The sequence below is a fragment of the Lissotriton vulgaris genome, chromosome 9, assembly GCF_964263255.1.
Source record: "Lissotriton vulgaris chromosome 9, aLisVul1.2, whole genome shotgun sequence".
NCBI lineage: Eukaryota > Metazoa > Chordata > Amphibia > Caudata > Salamandridae > Lissotriton > Lissotriton vulgaris.
Genome location: NC_141697.1, coordinates 573,123,174 through 573,145,554, shown reverse-complemented (window position 1 = coordinate 573,145,554; position 22,381 = coordinate 573,123,174).

The following is a 22,381-nucleotide window of genomic DNA, read 5'->3' as shown; positions in this document are numbered from 1 at the left end:
GAGGTACAGGGTCAAGACTGATTTGCATATGGCCATGTCTGAACTGGGGTGGCTTGGTGAGCAAAATAATGATGGATTAAACCCAGATCTGTGACTGGGGGTGAATGCTTTGCCATTGTGCAACATTCCGTCCATCATCTTGTTTGTTTTGTTGTTCACCCTATGTGGGAAGGGTATGCCCAGACGTGGGTCCCGTGCTCACTGCGCCACTGGAGTCAAGCTATACTGGCAGAAGACGGCTGATAGCCAGAAACCGGTACTAGGATGCTTGATTCCAGTCCAGGGAAGACATGGCTTGGCAGTTCGGGCTGGACTGTTCCCATGAGGCACAGGGTCAAGACTGATTTGCATATGGCCATGTCTTAACTGGAGTGGCTTGGTGAGCAAAATAACGATGGATTAAACCCAGATCTGTGACTGGGGGTGAATGTTTTGCCATTCTGCAACATTCCGTCCATCATCTTGTTTGTTTTTTATGTTCACCCTATGTCGGAAGGGTATGCCCAGACATGGGTCCCGTGCTCACTGCACCACTGGAGTCAAGCTACACTGGCTGAAGACGGCTGATAGCCAGAAACCGGTGCTAGGATGCGTGATTCCAGTCCAGGGAAGACATGGCTTGGCAGTTCGGGCTGGACTGTTCCCATGAGGCACAGGGTCAAGACTGATTTGCATATGGCCATGTCTGAACTGGGTTGCTTGGTGAGCAAAATAACAATGGATTAAACCCAGATTCGTGACTGGGGCTGAATGTTTTGCATGTGTGCAACATTCCGTCCATCATCTTGTTTGTTTTGTTGCTCACCCTATGTCGGAAGGGTATGCCCAGACGTGGGTCCTGTGCTCACTGCGCCACTGGAGTCAAGCTATCCTGGCTGAAGACGGCTGATAGCCAGAAACTGGTCCTAGGATGCTTGATTCCGGTCCAGGGAAGACATGGCTTGGCAGTTCCGGCTGGACTGTTCCCATGAAGCACAGGGTCAAGACAGATTTGCATATGGCCATGTCTGAACTGGGGTGGCTTGGTGAGCAAAATAACAATGGATTGAACCCAAATCTGTGACTGGGGGTGAATGTTTTGCCATTGTGCAACATTCCGTCCATCATCTTGTTTGGTTTGTTGTTCACCCTATTTGGGAAGGGTATGCCCAGACGTGGGTCCCGTGCTTACTGAGCCAGAGCAGTCAAGCTATCCTGGCTGAAGACGGCTGATAGCCAAAAACGGGTCCTAGGATGCTTTATTCCGGTCCAGGGTAGACATGGCTTGGCAGTTCAGGCTGGACTGTTCCCATGAGGCACAGGGTCAAGACTGATTTGCATATGGACATGTCTGAACTGAGGTGGCTTGGTGAGCAAAATAACGATGGATTAAACCCAGATCTGTGACTGGGGGTAAATGTGTTGCCATTCTGCAACATTCCGTCCATCATCTTGTTTGTTTTGTTGTACACCCTATGTGGGAAGGGTATGCCCAGACGTGGGTCCCGTGCTCACTGCACCAGAGGAGTCAAGCTATCCTGGCTGTAGACGGCTGATAGCCAGAAACCGGTACTAGGATGCTTGATTCCAGTCCAGGGAAGACATGGCTTGGCAGTTCGGGCTGGACTGTTCCCATGAGGCACAGGGTCAAGACTGATTTGCATATGGCCATGTCTGAACTGGGGTGGCTTGGTGAGCAAAATAACGATGGATTAAACCCAGATCTGTGCCTGGGGATGAATGTTTTGCCATTGTGCAACATTCCGTCCATCATCTTATTTGTTTTTTATGTTCACCCTATGTCGGAAGGGTATGCCCAGACGTGGGTCCCATGCTCCCTGCACCACTGGAGTCAAGCTATCCTGGCTGAAGACAGCTGATAGCCAGAAACTGGTCCTAGGATGCTTGATTCCCGTCCAGGGAAGACATGGCTTGGCAGTTCGGGCTACACTAATCCCATGAGGCACAGGGTCAAGACTGATTTGCATATGGCCACGTCTTAACTGGAGTGGCTTGGTGAGCAAAATAACGATGGATTAAACCCAGATCTGTGACTGGGGGTGAATGTTTTGCCATTTTGCAACATTCCGTCCATCATCTTGTTTGTTTTTTATGTTCACCCTATGTCGGAAGGGTATGCCCAGACGTGGGTCCCATGCTCACTGCACCACTGGAGTCAAGCTATCCTGGCTGAAGACAGCTGATAGCCAGAAACTGGTCCTAGGATGCTTGATTCCCGTCCAGGGAAGACATGGCTTGGCAGTTCGGGCTGGACTGTTCCCATGTGGCACAGGGTCAAGACTGATTTGCATATGGGCATGTCTGAACTGAGGTGGCTTGGTGAGCAAAATAACGATGGATTAAACCCAGATCTGTGACTGGGGGTAAATGTTTTGCCATTGTGCAACATTCCGTCCATAATCTTGTTTGTTTTTTTGTTCACCCTATGTGGGAAGGGTATGCCCAGACGTGGGTCCCGTGCTCACTGCGCCACAGGAGTCAAGCTATCCTGGCTGAAGAAGGCTGATAGCCAGAAAGCGGTCCTAGGACGCTTTATTCCGGTCCAGGGTAGACATGGCTTGGCAGTTCGGTTTGAACTGTTCCCATGAGGCACAGGGTCAAGACTGATTTGCATATGGCCATGTCTGAACTGGAGTGGCTTGGTGAGCAAAATAACAATGGATTAAACCCAGATCTGTGACTGGGGGTGAATGTTTTGCCATTTTGCAACATTCCGTCCATCATTTTGTTTGTTTTATTGTTCACCCTATGTGGGAAGGGTATGCCCAGACGTGGGTCCCGTGCTCACTGCACCACAGGAGTCAAGCTATCCTGGCTGAAGACGGCTGATAGCCAGAAACCAGTCCTAGGATGCTTGATTCCGGTCCAGGGAAGACATGGCTTGGAAGTTCGGGCTGGACTGTTCCCATGAGGCACAGGGTCAAGACTGATTTGCATATGGCCATGTCTGAACTAGGTGGATTGGTGTGCAAAATAATGATGGATTAAACCCAGATCTGGGACCTGGGGGTGAATGCTTTGCCATTGTGCAACATTCCGTCCTTCATCTTGTTTGTTTTGTTGTTCACCCTATGTGGGAAGGGTATGCCCAGACATGGGTCCCGTGCTCACTGCGCCACTGGAGTCAAGCTATACTGGCTGAAGACGGCTGATAGCCAGAAACCAATACTAGGATGCTTGATTCCAGTCCAGGGAAGATATGGCTTGGCAGTTCGGGCTGGACTGTTCCCATGAGGCACAGGGTCAAGACTGATTTGCATATGGCCATGACTTAACTGGAGTGGCTTGGTGAGCAAAATAACAATGGATTAAACCCAGATCTGTCACTGGGGGTGAATGTTTTGCCAATGTTGCAACATTCCGTCCATCATTTTGTTTGTTTTTTATGTTCACCCTATGTCGGAAGGGTATGCCCAGACGTGGGTCCCGTGCTCACTTCACCACTGGAGTCAAGCTATACTGGCTGAAGACGGCTGATAGCCAGAAACCGGTCCTAGGATGCGTGATTCCAGTCCAGGGAAGACATGGCTTGGCAGTTCGGGCTGGACTGTTCCCATGAGGCACAGGGTCAAGACTGATTTGCATATGGCCATGTCTGAACTGGGGTGGCTTGGTGAGCAAAATAACAATGGATTAAACCCAGATCTGTGACTGGGGGTGAATGTTTTGCCAATGTTGCAACATTCCGTCCATCATTTTGTTTGTTTTTTATGTTCACCCTATGTCGGAAGGGTATGCCCAGACGTGGGTCCCGTGCTCACTTCACCACTGGAGTCAAGCTATACTGGCTGAAGACGGCTGATAGCCAGAAACCGGTCCTAGGATGCGTGATTCCAGTCCAGGGAAGACATGGCTTGGCAGTTCGGGCTGGACTGTTCCCATGAGGCACAGGGTCAAGACTGATTTGCATATGGCCATGTCTGAACTGGGGTGGCTTGGTGAGCAAAATAACAATGGATTAAACCCAGATCTGGGACTGGGGGTGAATGTTTTGCCATTGTGCAACATTCCGTCCATCATCTTGTTTGTTTTGTTGTTCACCCTATGTGGGAAGGGTATGCCAGACGTGGGTCCCGTGCTCACTGCGCCAGAGGAGTCAAGCTATCCTGGCTGAAGACGGCTGATAGCCGGAAACCGGTCCTAGTATGCTTTATTCCGGTCCAGGGTAGACATGGCTTGGCAGTTCGGGCTGGACTGTTCCTATGAGGCACAGGGTCAAGACTGATTTGCATATGGCCATGTCTGAACTGGAGTGGCTTGGTGAGCAAAATACCAATGGATTAAACCCAGATCTGTGACTGGGGGTGAATGTTTTGCCATTTTGCAACATTCCGTCCATCATTTTGTTTGTTTTGTTGTTCACCCTATGTCGGAAGGGTATGCCCAGACGTGGGTCCCGTGCTCACTGCGCCACTGGAGTCAAGCTATCCTGGCTGAAGACGGCTGATAGCCAGAAACTGGTCCTAGGATGCTTGATTCCGGTCCAGGGAAGACATGGCTTGGCAGTTCCGGCTGGACTGTTCCCATGAAGCACAGGGTCAAGACTGATTTGCATATGGCCATGTCTGAACTGGGGTGGCTTGGTGAGCAAAATAACGATGGATTGAACGCAGATCTGTGACTGGGGGTGAATGTTTTGCCATTGTGCAACATTCCGTCCATCATCTTGTTTGTTTTGTTTTTCACCCTATGTGGGAAGGGTATGCCCAGACGTGGGTCCCGTGCTCACTGCGCCAGAGGAGTCAAGCTATCCTGGCTGAAGACGGCTGATAGCCAGAAACCGGTCCTAGGATGCTTTATTCCGGTCCAGGGTAGACATGGCTTGGCAGTTCGGGCTGGACTGTTCCCATGAGGCACAGGGTCAAGACTGATTTGCATATGGCCATGTCTGAACTGGAGTGGCTTGGTGAGCAAAAAAACAATGGATTAAACCCAGATCTGTGACTGGGGGTGAATGTTTTGCCAATGTTGCAACATTCCGTCCATCATTTTGTTTGTTTTATTGTTCACCCTATGTGGGAAGGGTATGCCCAGACGTGGGTCCCGTGCTCACTGCGCCACAGGAGTCAAGATATCCTGGCTGAAGACGGCTGATAGCCAGAAACCGGTCCTAGGATGCTTGATTCCGGTCCAGGGAAGACATGGCTTGGAAGTTCGGGCTGGACTGTTCCCATGAGGTACAGGGTCAAGACTGATTTGCATATGGCCATGTCTGAACTGGGGTGGCTTGGTGAGCAAAATAATGATGGATTAAACCCAGATCTGTGACTGGGGGTGAATGCTTTGCCATTGTGCAACATTCCGTCCATCATCTTGTTTGTTTTGTTGTTCACCCTATGTGGGAAGGGTATGCCCAGACGTGGGTCCCGTGCTCACTGCGCCACTGGAGTCAAGCTATCCTGGCTGAAGACGGCTGATAGCCAGAAACCGGTGCTAGGATGCGTGATTCCAGTCCAGGGAAGACATGGCTTGGCAGTTCGGGCTGGACTGTTCCCATGAGGCACAGGGTCAAGACTGATTTGCATATGGCCATGTCTGAACTGGGTTGCTTGGTGAGCAAAATAACAATGGATTAAACCCAGATTCGTGACTGGGGCTGAATGTTTTGCATGTGTGCAACATTCCGTCCATCATCTTGTTTGTTTTGTTGTTCACCCTATGTCGGAAGGGTATGCCCAGACGTGGGTCCTGTGCTCACTGCGCCACTGGAGTCAAGCTATCCTGGCTGAAGACGGCTGATAGCCAGAAACTGGTCCTAGGATGCTTGATTCCGGTCCAGGGAAGACATGGCTTGGCAGTTCCGGCTGGACTGTTCCCATGAAGCACAGGGTCAAGACAGATTTGCATATGGCCATGTCTGAACTGGGGTGGCTTGGTGAGCAAAATAACAATGGATTGAACCCAAATCTGTGACTGGGGGTGAATGTTTTGCCATTGTGCAACATTCCGTCCATCATCTTGTTTGGTTTGTTGTTCACCCTATTTGGGAAGGGTATGCCCAGACGTGGGTCCCGTGCTTACTGAGCCAGAGCAGTCAAGCTATCCTGGCTGAAGACGGCTGATAGCCAAAAACGGGTCCGAGGATGCTTTTTTCCAGTCCAGGGTAGACATGGCTTGGCAGTTCAGGCTGGACTGTTCCCATGAGGCACAGGGTCAAGACTGATTTTCATATGGACATGTCTGAACTGAGGTGGCTTGGTGAGCAAAATAACGATGGATTAAACCCAGATCTGTGACTGGGGGTAAATGTGTTGCCATTCTGCAACATTCCGTCCATCATCTTGTTTGTTTTGTTGTACACCCTATGTGGGAAGGGTATGCCCAGACGTGGGTCCCGTGCTCACTGCACCAGAGGAGTCAAGCTATCCTGGCTGTAGACGGCTGATAGCCAGAAACCGGTACTAGGATGCTTGATTCCAGTCCAGGGAAGACATGGCTTGGCAGTTCGGGCTGGACTGTTCCCATGAGGCACAGGGTCAAGACTGATTTGCATATGGCCATGTCTGAACTGGGGTGGCTTGGTGAGCAAAATAACGATGGATTAAACCCAGATCTGTGCCTGGGGATGAATGTTTTGCCATTGTGCAACATTCCGTCCATCATCTTATTTGTTTTTTATGTTCACCCTATGTCGGAAGGGTATGCCCAGACGTGGGTCCCATGCTCACTGCACCACTGGAGTCAAGCTATCCTGGCTGAAGACAGCTGATAGCCAGAAACTGGTCCTAGGATGCTTGATTCCCGTCCAGGGAAGACATGGCTTGGCAGTTCGGGCTGGACTAATCCCATGAGGCACAGGGTCAAGACTGATTTGCATATGGCCACGTCTTAACTGGAGTGGCTTGGTGAGCAAAATAACGATGGATTAAACCCAGATCTGTGACTGGGGGTGAATGTTTTGCCATTTTGCAACATTCCGTCCATCATCTTGTTTGTTTTTTATGTTCACCCTATGTCGGAAGGGTATGCCCAGACGTGGGTCCCATGCTCACTGCACCACTGGAGTCAAGCTATCCTGGCTGAAGACAGCTGATAGCCAGAAACTGGTCCTAGGATGCTTGATTCCCGTCCAGGGAAGACATGGCTTGGCAGTTCGGGCTGGACTGTTCCCATGTGGCACAGGGTCAAGACTGATTTGCATATGGGCATGTCTGAACTGAGGTGGCTTGGTGAGCAAAATAACGATGGATTAAACCCAGATCTGTGACTGGGGGTAAATGTTTTGCCATTGTGCAACATTCCGTCCATAATCTTGTTTGTTTTTTTGTTCACCCTATGTGGGAAGGGTATGCCCAGACGTGGGTGCCGTGCTCACTGCGCCACAGGAGTCAAGCTATCCTGGCTGAAAATGGCTGATAGCAAGAAACCGGTCCTAGGATGCTTGATTCCGGTCCAGGGAAGACATGGCTTGGGAGTTCGGGCTGGACTGTTCCCATGAGGCACAGGGTCAAGACTGATTTGCATATGGCCATGTCTGAACTGGAGTGGCTTGGTGAGCAAAATAACAATGGATTGAACCCAGATCTGTGACTGGGGGTGAATGTTTTGCCATTGTGCAACATTCCGTCCATCATCTTGTTTGTTTTGTTGTTCACCCTATGTGGGAAGGGTATGCCCAGACGTGGGTCCCGTGCTCACTGCGCCAGAGGAGTCAAGCTATCCTGGCTGAAGAAGGCTGATAGCCAGAAAGCGGTCCTAGGACGCTTTATTCCGGTCCAGGGTAGACATGGCTTGGCAGTTCGGTTTGAACTGTTCCCATGAGGCACAGGGTCAAGACTGATTTGCATATGGCCATGTCTGAACTGGAGTGGCTTGGTGAGCAAAATAACAATGGATTAAACCCAGATCTGTGACTGGGGGTGAATGTTTTGCCATTTTGCAACATTCCGTCCATCATTTTGTTTGTTTTATTGTTCACCCTATGTGGGAAGGGTATGCCCAGACGTGGGTCCCGTGCTCACTGCACCACAGGAGTCAAGCTATCCTGGCTGAAGACGGCTGATAGCCAGAAACCAGTCCTAGGATGCTTGATTCCGGTCCAGGGAAGACATGGCTTGGAAGTTCGGGCTGGACTGTTCCCATGAGGCACAGGGTCAAGACTGATTTGCATATGGCCATGTCTGAACTAGGTGGATTGGTGTGCAAAATAATGATGGATTAAACCCAGATCTGGGACCTGGGGGTGAATGCTTTGCCATTGTGCAACATTCCGTCCTTCATCTTGTTTGTTTTGTTGTTCACCCTATGTGGGAAGGGTATGCCCAGACATGGGTCCCGTGCTCACTGCGCCACTGGAGTCAAGCTATACTGGCTGAAGACGGCTGATAGCCAGAAACCAATACTAGGATGCTTGATTCCAGTCCAGGGAAGATATGGCTTGGCAGTTCGGGCTGGACTGTTCCCATGAGGCACAGGGTCAAGACTGATTTGCATATGGCCATGACTTAACTGGAGTGGCTTGGTGAGCAAAATAACAATGGATTAAACCCAGATCTGTCACTGGGGGTGAATGTTTTGCCATTGTGCAACATTCCGTCCATCATCTTGTTTGTTTTTTATGTTCACCCTATGTCGGAAGGGTATGCCCAGACGTGGGTCCCGTGCTCACTTCACCACTGGAGTCAAGCTATACTGGCTGAAGACGGCTGATAGCCAGAAACCGGTCCTAGGATGCGTGATTCCAGTCCAGGGAAGACATGGCTTGGCAGTTCGGGCTGGACTGTTCCCATGAGGCACAGGGTCAAGACTGATTTGCATATGGCCATGTCTGAACTGGGGTGGCTTGGTGAGCAAAATAACAATGGATTAAACCCAGATCTGTGACTGGGGGTGAATGTTTTGCCAATGTTGCAACATTCCGTCCATCATTTTGTTTGTTTTTTATGTTCACCCTATGTCGGAAGGGTATGCCCAGACGTGGGTCCCGTGCTCACTTCACCACTGGAGTCAAGCTATACTGGCTGAAGACGGCTGATAGCCAGAAACCGGTCCTAGGATGCGTGATTCCAGTCCAGGGAAGACATGGCTTGGCAGTTCGGGCTGGACTGTTCCCATGAGGCACAGGGTCAAGACTGATTTGCATATGGCCATGTCTGAACTGGGGTGGCTTGGTGAGCAAAATAACAATGGATTAAACCCAGATCTGGGACTGGGGGTGAATGTTTTGCCATTGTGCAACATTCCGTCCATCATCTTGTTTGTTTTGTTGTTCACCCTATGTGGGAAGGGTATGCCAGACGTGGGTCCCGTGCTCACTGCGCCAGAGGAGTCAAGCTATCCTGGCTGAAGACGGCTGATAGCCGGAAACCGGTCCTAGTATGCTTTATTCCGGTCCAGGGTAGACATGGCTTGGCAGTTCGGGCTGGACTGTTCCTATGAGGCACAGGGTCAAGACTGATTTGCATATGGCCATGTCTGAACTGGAGTGGCTTGGTGAGCAAAATACCAATGGATTAAACCCAGATCTGTGACTGGGGGTGAATGTTTTGCCATTTTGCAACATTCCGTCCATCATTTTGTTTGTTTTGTTGTTCACCCTATGTCGGAAGGGTATGCCCAGACGTGGGTCCCGTGCTCACTGCGCCACTGGAGTCAAGCTATCCTGGCTGAAGACGGCTGATAGCCAAAAACCGGTCCTAGGATGCTTGATTCCGGTCCAGGGTAGACATTGCTTGGCAGTTCGGGGCTGGACTATTCCCATTAGGCACAGGGTCAAGACAGATTTGCATATGGCCATGTCTGAAATGGGGTGGCTTGGTGAGGAAAATAACAATGGATTAAACCCAGATCTGTGACTGGGGGTGAATGTTTTGCCATTGTGCAACATTCCATCCATCATCTTGTTTGTTTTGTTGTTCACCCTATGTGGGAAGGGTATGCCCAGACGTGGGTCCCGTGCTCACTGCACCACAGGAGTCAAGCTATCCTGGCTGAAGACGGCTGATAGCCAGAAACCGGTCCTAGGATGCTTTATTCCGGTCCAGGGTAGACATGGCTTGGCAGTTCGGGCTTAACTGTTCCCATGAGGCAGAGGGTCAAGACAGATTTGCATATGGCCATGTCTGAAATGGGGTGGCTTGGTGAGGAAAATAACAATGGATTAAACCCAGATTTGTGACTGGGGGTGAATGTTTTGCCATTGTGCAACATTCCCTCCATCATCTTGTTTGTTTTGTTGTTCACCCTATGTGGGAAGGGTATGCCCAGACGTGGGTCGTGTGCTCACTGCGCCACTGGAATCAAGCTATCCTGGCTGAAGACGGCCGATAGATAGAAACCGGTCCTAGGATTCGTGATTCTAGTCCAGGGAAGACATGGCTTGGCAGTTCATGCAGGACTGTTCCCATGAGGCACAGGGACAAGACTGATTTGCATATGGCCATGTCTGAACTGGGGTGGCTTGGTGAGCAAAATAACGATGGATTAAAACCCAGATCTGTGCCTGGGGGTGAATGTTTTGCCATTGTGCAACATTCCGTCCATCATCTTGTTTGTTTTGTTCTTCACCCTATATGGGAAGGGTATGCCCATACGTGGGTCCCGTGCTCACTGCACCACTGGAGTCAAGCTATCCTGGCTTAAGACAGCTGATAGCCAGAAACTGGTCCTAGGATGCTTGATTCCGGTCCAGGGAAGACATGGCTTGGCAGTTCGGGCTGGACTGTTCCCATGTGGCAAAGGGTCAAGACTGATTTGCATGTGGGCATGTCTGAACTGAGGTGGCTTGGTGAGTAAAATAACGATGGATTAAACCCAGATCTGTGACTGGGGGTAAATGTTTTGCCATTCTGCAACATTCCGTCCATCATCTTGTTTGTTTTGTTGTTCACCCTATGTGGAAAGGGTATCCCCAGACGTGGGTCCCATGCTCACTGTGCCACTGGAGTCAAGCTATCCTGGCTGAAGACGGCGATAGCCAGAAACCAGTCCTAGGATGCTTGATTCTGGTCCAGGGAAGACATGGCTTGGCAGTTCTGGCTGGACTGTTCCCATGAGGCACAGTGTCAAGACTGATTTGCATATGGCCATGTCTGAACTGGGGTGGCTTGGTGAGCAAAATTACGATGGATTGAACCCAGATTTGTGACTGGGGGTGAATGTTTTGACATTGTGCCCAGACGTGGGTCCCGTGCTCACTAGCCACAGGAGTCAAGCTATCATGGCTGAAGACGGCTGATAGCCAGAAACCGGTCCTAGGATGCTTGATTCTAGTCCAGGGAAGACATGGCTTGGCAGTTCGGGCTGGAATGTTCCTGTGAGGCAGAGGGTCAAGACTGATTTGCATAATGCCATGTCTGAACTGGGGTGGCTTGGTGAGCAAAATAATGATGGATTAAACCCAGATCTGTGACTGGGGGTGAATGCTTTGCCATTGTGCAACATTCCGTCCATCATCTTGTTTGTTTTGTTGTTCACCCTATGTGGGAAGGGTATGCCCAGACGTGGGTCCCGTGCTCACTGCGCCACTGGAGTCAAGCTATACTGGCTTAAGACGGCTGATAGCCAGAAACCCGTCCTAGGATGCTTGATTCCAGTCCAGGGAAGACATGGCTTGGCAGTTCGGGCTGGACTGTTCCCATGAGGCAGAGGGTCAAGACTGATTTGCATATGGCCATGTCTTAACTGGAGTGGCTTGGTGAGCAAAATAACGATGGATTAAACCCAGATCTGTGACTGGGGGTGAATGTTTTGCCATTGTGCAACATTCTGTCCATCATCTTGTTAGTTTTTTATGTTCACCCTATGTCGGAAGGGTATGCCCAGACGTGGGTCCCGTGCTCACTGCACCACTGGAGTCAAGCTATCCTGGCTGAAAACAGCTGATAGCCAGAAACTGGTCCTAGGATGCTTTATTCCGGTTCAGGGAAGACATGGCTTGGCAGTTCGGGCTGGACTGTTCCCATGTGGCACAGGGTCAAGACTGAATTGCATATGGCCATGTCTGAACTGAGGTGGCTTGGTGAGCAAAATAACGATGGATTAAACCCAGATCTGTGACTGGGGGTAAATGTTTTGCCATTGTGCAACATTCCATCCATCATCTTGTTTGTTTTGTTGTTCACCCTATGTGGGAAGGGTATGCCCAGACGTGGGTCCCGTGCTCACTGCGCCACAGGAGTCAAGCTATCCTGGCTGAAGACGGCTGATAGCCAGAAACCGGTCCTAGGATGCTTTATTCCGGTCAAGGGTAGACATGGCTTGGCAGTTCGGGTGACTGTTCCCATGAGGCACAGGGTCAAGACTGATTTGCATATGGCCATGTCTAAACTGGAGTGGCTTGGTGAGCAAAATAACAATGGATTAAACCCAGATCTGTGACTGGGGGTGAATGTTTTGCCATTTTGCAACATTCCGTCCATCATTTTCTTTATTTTGTTGTTCACCCTATGTCGGAAGGGTATGCCCAGACGTGGGTCCAGTGCTCCCTGCGCCACTGGAGTCAAGCTATCCTGGCTGAAGACGGCTGATAGCCAGAAACTGGTTCTAGGATGCTTGATTCCGGTCCAGGGAAGACATGGCTTGGCAGTTCCGGCTGGACTGTTCCCATGAGGCACAGGGTCAAGACTGATTTGCATATGGCCATGTCTGAACTGGGGTGGCTTGGTGAGCAAAATAACGATGGATTGAACGCAGATCTGTGACTGGGGGTGAATGTTTTGCCATTGTGCAACATTCCGTCCATCATCTTGTTTGTTTTGTTTTTCACCCTATGTGGGAAGGGTATGCCCAGACGTGGGTCCGGTGCTCACTGCGCCAGAGGAGTCAAGCTATCCTGGCTGAAGACGGCTGATAGCCAGAAACCGGTCCTAGGATGCTTTATTCCGGTCCAGGGAAGACATGGCTTGGAAGTTCGGGCTGGACTGTTCCCATGAGGTACAGGGTCAAGACTGATTTGCATATGGCCATGTCTGAACTGGGGTGGCTTGGTGAGCAAAATAATGATGGATTAAACCCAGATCTGTGACTGGGGGTGAATGCTTTGCCATTGTGCAACATTCCATCCATCATCTTGTTTGTTTTGTTGTTCACCCTATGTGGGAAGGGTATGCCCAGACGTGGGTCCCGTGCTCACTGCGCCACTGGAGTCAAGCTATACTGGCAGAAGACGGCTGATAGCCAGAAACCGGTACTAGGATGCTTGATTCCAGTCCAGGGAAGACATGGCTTGGCAGTTCGGGCTGGACTGTTCCCATGAGGCACAGGGTCAAGACTGATTTGCATATGGCCATGTCTTAACTGGAGTGGCTTGGTGAGCAAAATAACGATGGATTAAACCCAGATCTGTGACTGGGGGTGAATGTTTTGCCATTCTGCAACATTCCGTCCATCATCTTGTTTGTTTTTTATGTTCACCCTATGTCGGAAGGGTATGCCCAGACATGGGTCCCGTGCTCACTGCACCACTGGAGTCAAGCTACACTGGCTGAAGACGGCTGATAGCCAGAAACCGGTGCTAGGATGCGTGATTCCAGTCCAGGGAAGACATGGCTTGGCAGTTCGGGCTGGACTGTTCCCATGAGGCACAGGGTCAAGACTGATTTGCATATGGCCATGTCTGAACTGGGTTGCTTGGTGTGCAAAATAACAATGGATTAAACCCAGATTCGTGACTGGGGCTGAATGTTTTGCATGTGTGCAACATTCCGTCCATCATCTTGTTTGTTTTGTTGCTCACCCTATGTCGGAAGGGTATGCCCAGACGTGGGTCCTGTGCTCACTGCGCCACTGGAGTCAAGCTATCCTGGCTGAAGACGGCTGATAGCCAGAAACTGGTCCTAGGATGCTTGATTCCGGTCCAGGGAAGACATGGCTTGGCAGTTCCGGCTGGACTGTTCCCATGAAGCACAGGGTCAAGACAGATTTGCATATGGCCATGTCTGAACTGGGGTGGCTTGGTGAGCAAAATAACAATGGATTGAACCCAAATCTGTGACTGGGGGTGAATGTTTTGCCATTGTGCAACATTCCGTCCATCATCTTGTTTGGTTTGTTGTTCACCCTATTTGGGAAGGGTATGCCCAGACGTGGGTCCCGTGCTTACTGAGCCAGAGCAGTCAAGCTATCCTGGCTGAAGACGGCTGATAGCCAAAAACGGGTCCTAGGATGCTTTATTCCGGTCCAGGGTAGACATGGCTTGGCAGTTCAGGCTGGACTGTTCCCATGAGGCACAGGGTCAAGACTGATTTGCATATGGACATGTCTGAACTGAGGTGGCTTGGTGAGCAAAATAACGATGGATTAAACCCAGATCTGTGACTGGGGGTAAATGTGTTGCCATTCTGCAACATTCCGTCCATCATCTTGTTTGTTTTGTTGTACACCCTATGTGGGAAGGGTATGCCCAGACGTGGGTCCCGTGCTCACTGCACCAGAGGAGTCAAGCTATCCTGGCTGTAGACGGCTGATAGCCAGAAACCGGTACTAGGATGCTTGATTCCAGTCCAGGGAAGACATGGCTTGGCAGTTCGGGCTGGACTGTTCCCATGAGGCACAGGGTCAAGACTGATTTGCATATGGCCATGTCTGAACTGGGGTGGCTTGGTGAGCAAAATAACGATGGATTAAACCCAGATCTGTGCCTGGGGATGAATGTTTTGCCATTGTGCAACATTCCGTCCATCATCTTATTTGTTTTTTATGTTCACCCTATGTCGGAAGGGTATGCCCAGACGTGGGTCCCATGCTCACTGCACCACTGGAGTCAAGCTATCCTGGCTGAAGACAGCTGATAGCCAGAAACTGGTCCTAGGATGCTTGATTCCCGTCCAGGGAAGACATGGCTTGGCAGTTCGGGCTGGACTAATCCCATGAGGCACAGGGTCAAGACTGATTTGCATATGGCCACGTCTTAACTGGAGTGGCTTGGTGAGCAAAATAACGATGGATTAAACCCAGATCTGTGACTGGGGGTGAATGTTTTGCCATTTTGCAACATTCCGTCCATCATCTTGTTTGTTTTTTATGTTCACCCTATGTGGGAAGGGTATGCCCAGACATGGGTCCCGTGCTCACTGCGCCACTGGAGTCAAGCTATACTGGCTGAAGACGGCTGATAGCCAGAAACCAATACTAGGATGCTTGATTCCAGTCCAGGGAAGATATGGCTTGGCAGTTCGGGCTGGACTGTTCCCATGAGGCACAGGGTCAAGACTGATTTGCATATGGCCATGACTTAACTGGAGTGGCTTGGTGAGCAAAATAACAATGGATTAAACCCAGATCTGTCACTGGGGGTGAATGTTTTGCCAATGTTGCAACATTCCGTCCATCATTTTGTTTGTTTTTTATGTTCACCCTATGTCGGAAGGGTATGCCCAGACGTGGGTCCCGTGCTCACTTCACCACTGGAGTCAAGCTATACTGGCTGAAGACGGCTGATAGCCAGAAACCGGTCCTAGGATGCGTGATTCCAGTCCAGGGAAGACATGGCTTGGCAGTTCGGGCTGGACTGTTCCCATGAGGCACAGGGTCAAGACTGATTTGCATATGGCCATGTCTGAACTGGGGTGGCTTGGTGAGCAAAATAACAATGGATTAAACCCAGATCTGTGACTGGGGGTGAATGTTTTGCCAATGTTGCAACATTCCGTCCATCATTTTGTTTGTTTTTTATGTTCACCCTATGTCGGAAGGGTATGCCCAGACGTGGGTCCCGTGCTCACTTCACCACTGGAGTCAAGCTATACTGGCTGAAGACGGCTGATAGCCAGAAACCGGTCCTAGGATGCGTGATTCCAGTCCAGGGAAGACATGGCTTGGCAGTTCGGGCTGGACTGTTCCCATGAGGCACAGGGTCAAGACTGATTTGCATATGGCCATGTCTGAACTGGGGTGGCTTGGTGAGCAAAATAACAATGGATTAAACCCAGATCTGGGACTGGGGGTGAATGTTTTGCCATTGTGCAACATTCCGTCCATCATCTTGTTTGTTTTGTTGTTCACCCTATGTGGGAAGGGTATGCCAGACGTGGGTCCCGTGCTCACTGCGCCAGAGGAGTCAAGCTATCCTGGCTGAAGACGGCTGATAGCCGGAAACCGGTCCTAGTATGCTTTATTCCGGTCCAGGGTAGACATGGCTTGGCAGTTCGGGCTGGACTGTTCCTATGAGGCACAGGGTCAAGACTGATTTGCATATGGCCATGTCTGAACTGGAGTGGCTTGGTGAGCAAAATACCAATGGATTAAACCCAGATCTGTGACTGGGGGTGAATGTTTTGCCATTTTGCAACATTCCGTCCATCATTTTGTTTGTTTTGTTGTTCACCCTATGTCGGAAGGGTATGCCCAGACGTGGGTCCCGTGCTCACTGCGCCACTGGAGTCAAGCTATCCTGGCTGAAGACGGCTGATAGCCAGAAACTGGTCCTAGGATGCTTGATTCCGGTCCAGGGAAGACATGGCTTGGCAGTTCCGGCTGGACTGTTCCCATGAAGCACAGGGTCAAGACTGATTTGCATATGGCCATGTCTGAACTGGGGTGGCTTGGTGAGCAAAATAACGATGGATTGAACGCAGATCTGTGACTGGGGGTGAATGTTTTGCCATTGTGCAACATTCCGTCCATCATCTTGTTTGTTTTGTTTTTCACCCTATGTGGGAAGGGTATGCCCAGACGTGGGTCCCGTGCTCACTGCGCCAGAGGAGTCAAGCTATCCTGGCTGAAGACGGCTGATAGCCAGAAACCGGTCCTAGGATGCTTTATTCCGGTCCAGGGTAGACATGGCTTGGCAGTTCGGGCTGGACTGTTCCCATGAGGCACAGGGTCAAGACTGATTTGCATATGGCCATGTCTGAACTGGAGTGGCTTGGTGAGCAAAAAAACAATGGATTAAACCCAGATCTGTGACTGGGGGTGAATGTTTTGCCAATGTTGCAACATTCCGTCCATCATTTTGTTTGTTTTATTGTTCACCCTATGTGGGAAGGGTATGCCCAGACGTGGGTCCCGTGCTCACTGCGCCACAGGAGTCAAGATATCCTGGCTGAAGACGGCTGATAGCCAGAAACCGGTCCTAGGATGCTTGATTCCGGTCCAGGGAAGACATGGCTTGGAAGTTCGGGCTGGACTGTTCCCATGAGGTACAGGGTCAAGACTGATTTGCATATGGCCATGTCTGAACTGGGGTGGCTTGGTGAGCAAAATAATGATGGATTAAACCCAGATCTGTGACTGGGGGTGAATGCTTTGCCATTGTGCAACATTCCGTCCATCATCTTGTTTGTTTTGTTGTTCACCCTATGTGGGAAGGGTATGCCCAGACGTGGGTCCCGTGCTCACTGCGCCACTGGAGTCAAGCTATCCTGGCTGAAGACGGCTGATAGCCAGAAACCGGTGCTAGGATGCGTGATTCCAGTCCAGGGAAGACATGGCTTGGCAGTTCGGGCTGGACTGTTCCCATGAGGCACAGGGTCAAGACTGATTTGCATATGGCCATGTCTGAACTGGGTTGCTTGGTGAGCAAAATAACAATGGATTAAACCCAGATTCGTGACTGGGGCTGAATGTTTTGCATGTGTGCAACATTCCGTCCATCATCTTGTTTGTTTTGTTGTTCACCCTATGTCGGAAGGGTATGCCCAGACGTGGGTCCTGTGCTCACTGCGCCACTGGAGTCAAGCTATCCTGGCTGAAGACGGCTGATAGCCAGAAACTGGTCCTAGGATGCTTGATTCCGGTCCAGGGAAGACATGGCTTGGCAGTTCCGGCTGGACTGTTCCCATGAAGCACAGGGTCAAGACAGATTTGCATATGGCCATGTCTGAACTGGGGTGGCTTGGTGAGCAAAATAACAATGGATTGAACCCAAATCTGTGACTGGGGGTGAATGTTTTGCCATTGTGCAACATTCCGTCCATCATCTTGTTTGGTTTGTTGTTCACCCTATTTGGGAAGGGTATGCCCAGACGTGGGTCCCGTGCTTACTGAGCCAGAGCAGTCAAGCTATCCTGGCTGAAGACGGCTGATAGCCAAAAACGGGTCCGAGGATGCTTTTTTCCAGTCCAGGGTAGACATGGCTTGGCAGTTCAGGCTGGACTGTTCCCATGAGGCACAGGGTCAAGACTGATTTTCATATGGACATGTCTGAACTGAGGTGGCTTGGTGAGCAAAATAACGATGGATTAAACCCAGATCTGTGACTGGGGGTAAATGTGTTGCCATTCTGCAACATTCCGTCCATCATCTTGTTTGTTTTGTTGTACACCCTATGTGGGAAGGGTATGCCCAGACGTGGGTCCCGTGCTCACTGCACCAGAGGAGTCAAGCTATCCTGGCTGTAGACGGCTGATAGCCAGAAACCGGTACTAGGATGCTTGATTCCAGTCCAGGGAAGACATGGCTTGGCAGTTCGGGCTGGACTGTTCCCATGAGGCACAGGGTCAAGACTGATTTGCATATGGCCATGTCTGAACTGGGGTGGCTTGGTGAGCAAAATAACGATGGATTAAACCCAGATCTGTGCCTGGGGATGAATGTTTTGCCATTGTGCAACATTCCGTCCATCATCTTATTTGTTTTTTATGTTCACCCTATGTCGGAAGGGTATGCCCAGACGTGGGTCCCATGCTCACTGCACCACTGGAGTCAAGCTATCCTGGCTGAAGACAGCTGATAGCCAGAAACTGGTCCTAGGATGCTTGATTCCCGTCCAGGGAAGACATGGCTTGGCAGTTCGGGCTGGACTAATCCCATGAGGCACAGGGTCAAGACTGATTTGCATATGGCCACGTCTTAACTGGAGTGGCTTGGTGAGCAAAATAACGATGGATTAAACCCAGATCTGTGACTGGGGGTGAATGTTTTGCCATTTTGCAACATTCCGTCCATCATCTTGTTTGTTTTTTATGTTCACCCTATGTCGGAAGGGTATGCCCAGACGTGGGTCCCATGCTCACTGCACCACTGGAGTCAAGCTATCCTGGCTGAAGACAGCTGATAGCCAGAAACTGGTCCTAGGATGCTTGATTCCCGTCCAGGGAAGACATGGCTTGGCAGTTCGGGCTGGACTGTTCCCATGTGGCACAGGGTCAAGACTGATTTGCATATGGGCATGTCTGAACTGAGGTGGCTTGGTGAGCAAAATAACGATGGATTAAACCCAGATCTGTGACTGGGGGTAAATGTTTTGCCATTGTGCAACATTCCGTCCATAATCTTGTTTGTTTTTTTGTTCACCCTATGTGGGAAGGGTATGCCCAGACGTGGGTCCCGTGCTCACTGCGCCACAGGAGTCAAGCTATCCTGGCTGAAAATGGCTGATAGCAAGAAACCGGTCCTAGGATGCTTGATTCCGGTCCAGGGAAGACATGGCTTGGGAGTTCGGGCTGGACTGTTCCCATGAGGCACAGGGTCAAGACTGATTTGCATATGGCCATGTCTGAACTGGAGTGGCTTGGTGAGCAAAATAACAATGGATTGAACCCAGATCTGTGACTGGGGGTGAATGTTTTGCCATTGTGCAACATTCCGTCCATCATCTTGTTTGTTTTGTTGTTCACCCTATGTGGGAAGGGTATGCCCAGACGTGGGTCCCGTGCTCACTGCGCCAGAGGAGTCAAGCTATCCTGGCTGAAGAAGGCTGATAGCCAGAAAGCGGTCCTAGGACGCTTTATTCCGGTCCAGGGTAGACATGGCTTGGCAGTTCGGTTTGAACTGTTCCCATGAGGCACAGGGTCAAGACTGATTTGCATATGGCCATGTCTGAACTGGAGTGGCTTGGTGAGCAAAATAACAATGGATTAAACCCAGATCTGTGACTGGGGGTGAATGTTTTGCCATTTTGCAACATTCCGTCCATCATTTTGTTTGTTTTATTGTTCACCCTATGTGGGAAGGGTATGCCCAGACGTGGGTCCCGTGCTCACTGCACCACAGGAGTCAAGCTATCCTGGCTGAAGACGGCTGATAGCCAGAAACCAGTCCTAGGATGCTTGATTCCGGTCCAGGGAAGACATGGCTTGGAAGTTCGGGCTGGACTGTTCCCATGAGGCACAGGGTCAAGACTGATTTGCATATGGCCATGTCTGAACTAGGTGGATTGGTGTGCAAAATAATGATGGATTAAACCCAGATCTGGGACCTGGGGGTGAATGCTTTGCCATTGTGCAACATTCCGTCCTTCATCTTGTTTGTTTTGTTGTTCACCCTATGTGGGAAGGGTATGCCCAGACATGGGTCCCGTGCTCACTGCGCCACTGGAGTCAAGCTATACTGGCTGAAGACGGCTGATAGCCAGAAACCAATACTAGGATGCTTGATTCCAGTCCAGGGAAGATATGGCTTGGCAGTTCGGGCTGGACTGTTCCCATGAGGCACAGGGTCAAGACTGATTTGCATATGGCCATGACTTAACTGGAGTGGCTTGGTGAGCAAAATAACAATGGATTAAACCCAGATCTGTCACTGGGGGTGAATGTTTTGCCATTGTGCAACATTCCGTCCATCATCTTGTTTGTTTTTTATGTTCACCCTATGTCGGAAGGGTATGCCCAGACGTGGGTCCCGTGCTCACTTCACCACTGGAGTCAAGCTATACTGGCTGAAGACGGCTGATAGCCAGAAACCGGTCCTAGGATGCGTGATTCCAGTCCAGGGAAGACATGGCTTGGCAGTTCGGGCTGGACTGTTCCCATGAGGCACAGGGTCAAGACTGATTTGCATATGGCCATGTCTGAACTGGGGTGGCTTGGTGAGCAAAATAACAATGGATTAAACCCAGATCTGTGACTGGGGGTGAATGTTTTGCCAATGTTGCAACATTCCGTCCATCATTTTGTTTGTTTTTTATGTTCACCCTATGTCGGAAGGGTATGCCCAGACGTGGGTCCCGTGCTCACTTCACCACTGGAGTCAAGCTATACTGGCTGAAGACGGCTGATAGCCAGAAACCGGTCCTAGGATGCGTGATTCCAGTCCAGGGAAGACATGGCTTGGCAGTTCGGGCTGGACTGTTCCCATGAGGCACAGGGTCAAGACTGATTTGCATATGGCCATGTCTGAACTGGGGTGGCTTGGTGAGCAAAATAACAATGGATTAAACCCAGATCTGGGACTGGGGGTGAATGTTTTGCCATTGTGCAACATTCCGTCCATCATCTTGTTTGTTTTGTTGTTCACCCTATGTGGGAAGGGTATGCCAGACGTGGGTCCCGTGCTCACTGCGCCAGAGGAGTCAAGCTATCCTGGCTGAAGACGGCTGATAGCCGGAAACCGGTCCTAGTATGCTTTATTCCGGTCCAGGGTAGACATGGCTTGGCAGTTCGGGCTGGACTGTTCCTATGAGGCACAGGGTCAAGACTGATTTGCATATGGCCATGTCTGAACTGGAGTGGCTTGGTGAGCAAAATACCAATGGATTAAACCCAGATCTGTGACTGGGGGTGAATGTTTTGCCATTTTGCAACATTCCGTCCATCATTTTGTTTGTTTTGTTGTTCACCCTATGTCGGAAGGGTATGCCCAGACGTGGGTCCCGTGCTCACTGCGCCACTGGAGTCAAGCTATCCTGGCTGAAGACGGCTGATAGCCAAAAACCGGTCCTAGGATGCTTGATTCCGGTCCAGGGTAGACATTGCTTGGCAGTTCGGGGCTGGACTATTCCCATTAGGCACAGGGTCAAGACAGATTTGCATATGGCCATGTCTGAAATGGGGTGGCTTGGTGAGGAAAATAACAATGGATTAAACCCAGATCTGTGACTGGGGGTGAATGTTTTGCCATTGTGCAACATTCCATCCATCATCTTGTTTGTTTTGTTGTTCACCCTATGTGGGAAGGGTATGCCCAGACGTGGGTCCCGTGCTCACTGCACCACAGGAGTCAAGCTATCCTGGCTGAAGACGGCTGATAGCCAGAAACCGGTCCTAGGATGCTTTATTCCGGTCCAGGGTAGATATGGCTTGGCAGTTCGGGCTTAACTGTTCCCATGAGGCAGAGGGTCAAGACAGATTTGCATATGGCCATGTCTGAAATGGGGTGGCTTGGTGAGGAAAATAACAATGGATTAAACCCAGATTTGTGACTGGGGGTGAATGTTTTGCCATTGTGCAACATTCCCTCCATCATCTTGTTTGTTTTGTTGTTCACCCTATGTGGGAAGGGTATGCCCAGACGTGGGTCGTGTGCTCACTGCGCCACTGGAATCAAGCTATCCTGGCTGAAGACGGCCGATAGATAGAAACCGGTCCTAGGATTCGTGATTCTAGTCCAGGGAAGACATGGCTTGGCAGTTCATGCAGGACTGTTCCCATGAGGCACAGGGACAAGACTGATTTGCATATGGCCATGTCTGAACTGGGGTGGCTTGGTGAGCAAAATAACGATGGATTAAAACCCAGATCTGTGCCTGGGGGTGAATGTTTTGCCATTGTGCAACATTCCGTCC